This window comes from Sphaeramia orbicularis, chromosome 6 (assembly GCF_902148855.1).
Source record: "Sphaeramia orbicularis chromosome 6, fSphaOr1.1, whole genome shotgun sequence".
Taxonomy (NCBI): Eukaryota; Metazoa; Chordata; class Actinopteri; order Kurtiformes; family Apogonidae; genus Sphaeramia; species Sphaeramia orbicularis.
The window spans coordinates 38,236,664-38,243,557 of NC_043962.1; positions in this window are offsets into that span (position 1 = coordinate 38,236,664).

Here is a 6,894-nt window from a genome sequence, read left to right on the forward strand (position 1 = left end):
TCTTTTCTCTACCTGCTGAAGCTAAGCTTTTAAACCTTACCAGCGAAAACGCTGCAATATTAGTATCACATTAGTGTTACCTCTGTCATCTCCATGTTTGTTATTACTGACTTTCTTCTTCTCCTTCTCAAAAAACTTTACTCTTCTTCGTGGTATTTGTCCAGTATGGTTAATTAAGAGTGGCGCCCCCTGGTGGATTAATTGAGAAACACTCATTCCAACACATTAAATGTCAGTAGCAGCACTTTGTTCCAGTCAGACTAATGACAACGACAATAAAGCACATTTACAAAAGGAACTAAGAACTGGAATGGGATTATTAAGTACTCGTATCGGTACTCGGTATTGGCAAGTACTCAAATGTAAGTACTTGTACTCGTACTCGGTCTGAAAAAAAGTGGTATCTGTGCATCCCTATAATAATGAATATATCTGTAAATCAACATGATTTTTACATTTGTCACAATGTTTACGTGTCATCTCGCGATTATAAATAAATCATCGCATTTGTGATTTAAAGAAAAAAACAACATTATGCACTTCTGTTTTTTCGACATTTAGTAAATATCGGTAAAGTTTTGTGCATATGTCCAATGTCCAGCTCTGCCTTCCCACCTGACTGACTGGACCAGTTCCCAAGTCCGACGAGCCAAATGTTCTACGGAAATCGTCTCCTCTGCTTTAAAAATACCTCTTCAGTATCAGTCAGGTTAACTGTCTCTTGATTCTGCATTGTTGTATCGGTCACGTGTCAATGAGCCCGCTTACATGACCATAAAAACCCGATAACTGGGAGTAATCCGATTAGTGTCGCAATCAGATGCAACACGTTTATATGCACTTCAGAAATGCGACAATCGAAAAACCCTGGTTTACATGTTTCAGTCCATTATTTGATTTCTTTCAGAGTACGTACATACATTATGACGTAAGACGTGCACATTCTGTCATTTTCAAAACATCCGGTCTTGTCTTGTTGACCATGACAGTGCTTACGGTGTCAGTGTTAGCTGTCCTAATGTGGGACCTAATAGAACTACAAAATAGGTCACATGTTGCTGCTGTCCATTTCATTTCATTTCATTGTTTGTTTACCTTTTTCCTTAGGCTCATGTGGTCGCTGCGTAACTTATGTTTATATAGATTTTTTTTTCACATGTGCAGATGTAAAAAAAAAAAAACAAAAAACAAAAGAAATCAAATTAACCTGTATACATTTGTGAAGACGTCAGTATTGGGGAGAAATCTAGGTGTGTTAATCCGATTTGTCATCATCAGATTACTGCCAATATCAGATAAAACCTAATCCTGTTTACATGATCAATTGAATAACATGATAACTCCAGAAATCGGATAATGATGGGAGTATTAGTGTGCGTGTAAACGGGCTCATTGATAGATATTCCTCTTTGCCAGAGAAAAGGTCAGCTATTTTGACACCACAGGACACAGTTTTATGTTCATTGTCTGTTAGTTTTCACACTTAGAGGTGTCACTTCTTACTGCATTTTTGTTAAGTGTTACAGAGAGTGAGTTTAAAAAGGCCTTGTTATGTTTTTAGTTCCCTTTAGAACAGGGGTGTCAAACTCATTTTAGTTCAGGGGCCACATTCAGCCTAATATGATGTAAAGTGGGCCGGACCAGTAAAATAATATAAATAATAGGATAATAAGTTCTGAGTGAAAAAAGTAAAATTCCGTAATGAAAATGTTTAAATCTGCGAAGTGTACTCGAACATAACATGAACAAATATGAACAACCTGAAAATTCTGAAGTAAAATAAGTGCAATGTTAACAATATTATGACTTAGTTTGTCATTTATACATGGGAATCACAACTTAGAGATCACAGTGGATCTACAAATACACACAACATTAAATAACAGGCAGAATACACTGGTCTACAATTTTTTAGAAATGATTTGCTTCAGAGATTAAATGTGCTAAATGTTACGTATTTTAATAAGATTAATTGGAAGATAAATGACAAAAGTGCTGGTTTGCTGATGTTTTCAAGGTACATGATTAAGTGTGATTACACATATATATTGGTTTATGTACATTTATATAATAATTTTGTAAATCTTCCACTAAATAGAACCTGTAAAGTGAATGTATTCTAATGTGCAGACAGTGTTTTGAAGTAGATCTTGTAGCTCTGAGACAAATATTCCTTTTGAGTCAAACCCATTCTCTTGTTAATTCTTGAATTTCACATTTTGACCCAAGGCTGTATCTTGGAAAGTTCAGCCAACCAGCATTTTTGACTTGATTTTTCTTTATCAGTGACTCTCATGTGGTAAAATTTCATTACTTTTATTCTGGAAGCATTTTCCTTGTAGACCAGTGATATTATTAAAATTCCACATACTTCTCTTAAGACGTGTCAGATATTCATATTTTTTGTAAAAGGCTCGTCTGTAAATGTAAACATTTTTGTGTACAGGGTGGGGAAGTAAAATTTACAATATTTTGAGGCAGGGATTGAAAGACAGTGTATGACCAATTAGTTTATTGAAAGTCATGAGAATTTATTTGCCACAAGAAAATTTACATCATAGAAAATGTTTTTATTCTATGTGTCCTCCTTCTTTCTCAATAACTGTCTCACACGCTTCCTGAAACTTGCGCAAGTGTTCCTCAAATATTCGGGTGACATCTTCTCCCATTCTTCTTTAATAGTATCTTCCAGACTTTCTCGTAATAGTTTTGCTCATAGTCATTCTCTTCTTTCCATTATAAACAGTCTTTATGGACACTCCGACTATTTTTGAAATCTCCTTTGGTGTGACGAGTGCATTCGGCAAATCACACACTCTTTGACGTTTGCTTTCCTGATTACTCATATGGGCAAAAGTTTCTGAAAAGGTATGGATAATAGTGTTAGGTATGATTATGACATCAATATATGTTTGGTTTCAAAACAATTGACGTAGTGCCTGCTGAGAAAAAACAACTAAATGTTCATTGTAAATTTTGCTTCCCCACCCTGTAATTTTACTGTTTTTTACACTAAAACAAAGAGAAAAATTTGTAGTTTTCATTATTTATCGGTTATTATGATAGTATTTAACTGGTCTGATCCACTTTAGATTGAATTGACTTAAAACGATTTTAACACCTTTGATTGTTCATATCTTCAGTGTAATTTTTGCATTTCACAAATTCATCCCAGGGGCCGGATTGAAGCCTTTGGCGGGCCGGATTTGGCCCCCAGGCCGCATGTTTGACACCTGTGCTTTAGAACATAAGGTAAGTGATTTCAGCTCTGAGTTTGGAATGCTCTTTTTGTTATAATGATTTCACTCTAAGTAGCACCTGTTGACCCCTGTGCTTCTGCATGAATAGTTCCCCTCAGTAGTCCTTTTATTATAGATTTTTTCCTTGTACTCACGGCCAATCATTAAAATATACACTTGAGTTTTTTCTTAAATTTTTTTCCTACCCTTTTGGAATAAGAAATACCATGCACTACAAGTCAGTCAGTCAGTCTGCCTGCCTGCCCGCCCACCCGAAATATCCTATCAGCACTGATTAACCCATAAAAATCCAAACCTCCACCGTTAACCAAAAGCATCTACTGATCTGAAATGTTTAACCCTTTCATGCACGAATTATGAGAACCTTAATCAACATTTTTTTCCTGGTGTGTTTTTATTCTTCTTTAGGCATGAAAAAAAAAAATGCAATTGAAAATTTTCTTATGAAAAATAGATAGATAGATAGATAGATAGATAGATAGATAGATAGATAGATAGATAGATAGATAGATAGATAGATAGATAGATAGATAGATAGATAGATAGATAGATAGATAGATAGATAGATAAAAATTATATATAAAAAACAAAAAAATAAAGTTAAAAAAGACATACTACTACTACTAATAATAATAAAAATGATCTTATGAACCTATTTTACATGAAGTTGTAAAAATGTCCATTCAGCTGGACACCTTGCATTTAATTTTTGAAATGAAGAAACATGTATTTACAGATAAATTGTGTGATAAATTGTAGTTCTGGGGATGAGAGTATGCTCAGGGGAGATCGACACAATGTTACCAATTCATGTCAGTAAAGATATGTAGTCTTAAAACTTTAATAAAGATATGTGCAAAAACAAACAAACAAAAAAAATCCATGAATATATAAGAGATCAGTTGTAGAATAGCTGTCCACTGTAGTGACCAGTATACATGAAAGGGTTAATACCTACTGATCCACTTATCTGATCAATCCATGTAAATAACTGGTGTGAAATACAGTTTATCATCTTCTTTTTTTTGACACTTTTTATTTATAAGCATTTTAATTTTTTACAGAACAAGAACGAAAATGTGAGGTCTGGGGATGACAATTATAACAAACACGCATACAACTTCAGCCTTTTTTTTTTTTTTAATTAGTACTGTCACAGTTTGTAAAGATTGTCCATTTTCTCCAGCACCTTTTTCCCAGCTCCTCCTGAAGTCGCAGGGTGGAAGTCGTGCGTTCCATAAGTCTAATGTTTTCTAGTTCCTTTGTGGGGGGTTCCTTCTGTACCCAACATTTTGTTATTGCTTTTTTAACTGATGTAGACAAAATGTTTAGGAGGTAAACATCGTCTGAATCCAGTTCATCTGGGAAGTAACCAAGATACAGTACTGTAAAAGAGCAGCTGATGGTAAAGCCCAGTGTGTTAGATATTATTTTAGATACCTCCGACCAGAAGGGTTGAATAAGTGGGGACAACCAAAAAATATGCCCATGATCTGCTATAGCCTCTCCACACTTTCTCCAACACTGTGCAGAAAACAGTACTGAATTTGGACTTTTGTTTAGGTGTTATAAAAAAACAGATAAGGTTTTTTCAACCAAAGTCACGCCATGTGTTGGAGTTTGTCGATGAAAAATGTACTTCCCATGCCTTTGTCCAGTTTATCATCTTTTCATGGTCATCAGATATGACCCATTTGGACATTCAGAGGCTTCGTAGTGAACGTGAAAACACTGTCATCTTCTACAACATTGATTCACCAGTAAAACCCATGGAGCTGGATCATTGAGAGTGGATGGACACACTGGGTTTATGTTCAGTTGCTCCAAAACTCACTTCTTCTGCAGTTTTTTTTTTAGTTTTCATATAAACCTTTGATTTAACTCTGAATTTTCATGAATATCTAAATCAAATATAGGAAATTAAATATAGGAAAATACACAATGTAGAGTAAAAAATGCAAAATATAGAGGATAATAGTATAATAAATGGTGATAAATCACTTAAGAAAGGTTAAATAGAGAGAAAAATTAATCTGGGAACTGCCACAAAAGTAGCACTGGGTCTTCATGGGTTAACCAGGCTATCTGTAGTGTTTACTGCCCACAGAAGCATTATTCACATTAAAATCATACATACTTTAGTTTCACTATGATCCTGTTACTGTATTTGGTAACAGACTGTTTCGCCTTCTACAGCATTTCTATTATAACATTCCACTGTAGATGCCTGAGGGGCCTGAAGCTCTAGTGTACTGAACTTCAACCCTTTGTACTTGAATCCTCTGAAAACAAACCAAATAGAAAGTGAGGGGCTTTTCCCCGATATCATATAGGCTGTTTACGATAAGGAGAGGTTGTTTACTGTCTTAAACCTCCTACCTCTAGAGTTCTCAGTAAGCCTTGGATGCTGTTGTGCCACAAGTATGTGCGTGTTTACAGACTAATGAGCAGGATCTGTCCCATTAGATTCTTCCACTCCACGTCAGATTCCCTTAGAGAAGCTCTGTATTAAATATTTTATGTGTTTCATGCCCACTATCCAGATCTGTTGTTGGTTTAATGACTTGGTTCCCTAACGGCCATCATTCATTCTGGTTCTATCTGATCTGATATCATACTCTGTTTGCATGACACATTGCATTACAGCCTGTGCAGGTATGCATCATGGGTAACACCCACTGTTTTATTTACAGCTGGTTGTAGTTTACACTTATTCTTATAGATATAAGTGGATATAAGATATAAGTATTTTGACCAACTCGATATGTAAAGTGTCATGAGATAACTTTTGTTATGAATTGGTGCTATATAAATAAAATTTGACTGACTGATTGATTGGTTGGTTGGTTGGTTGAGTGGTTAGCACTTGTGCCTCACAGCAAGAAGGTCCTGGGTTCGATTCCAACACCAGTCAATGGGGGTGGGACCTTTCTATGTGGAGTTTGCATGTTCTGCCTGTGTCTGCCTGGGTTCTCTGTGGGTTCCTCCCACCATCCAAAGACATGCACTGATAGGTTAATGGGTTAATCTAAATTGCCCATAGGTGTGAATGTGACAGTGATTGTTTGTCTCTATATGTTCAGCCCTGTGATGAACTGGTGACTCGTCCAGGGTGTACCCCACCTTCGCCCATCAGTAGCTGGGATAGGCTCCAAGCGACCCCCGTGACCCTAGTGAGGATAAAGCGGGTTCAGATAATGAATGAATGGTTGATTGATTATTCCACCTTCTGTGACAAGGTTATAGTTAAACCCATAAAGACCCAGTGTTACTTATGTGAAAGTTCCAAAATATTTGTTTCTCTGTATGGAACTTTTCTTAAGGGATTTTTCACCTTTTATTATAATACTAGTGCACTGACCTGTGGTTCTTGATGTGGTAGTTTTTATGCTGGGGAGAGCTGACTTTTGGGAAAACATGTTAGTCTATATTTTATAAGTACTGACATGAAAATTGTTTGGTAAGTCATTCTTTAAAATGTAAATAACGATTAATGTATTTATACCAATATCTAGGGAATGAAGTTAGTAAACGTGTTCCTGCAGCATCGTACTGCACTTCCTGTCATGACAATGTGATTGTAAGGCTACTGTATTTCAAAATTACTAATATCTCCCAAAATATTGGTCCTATC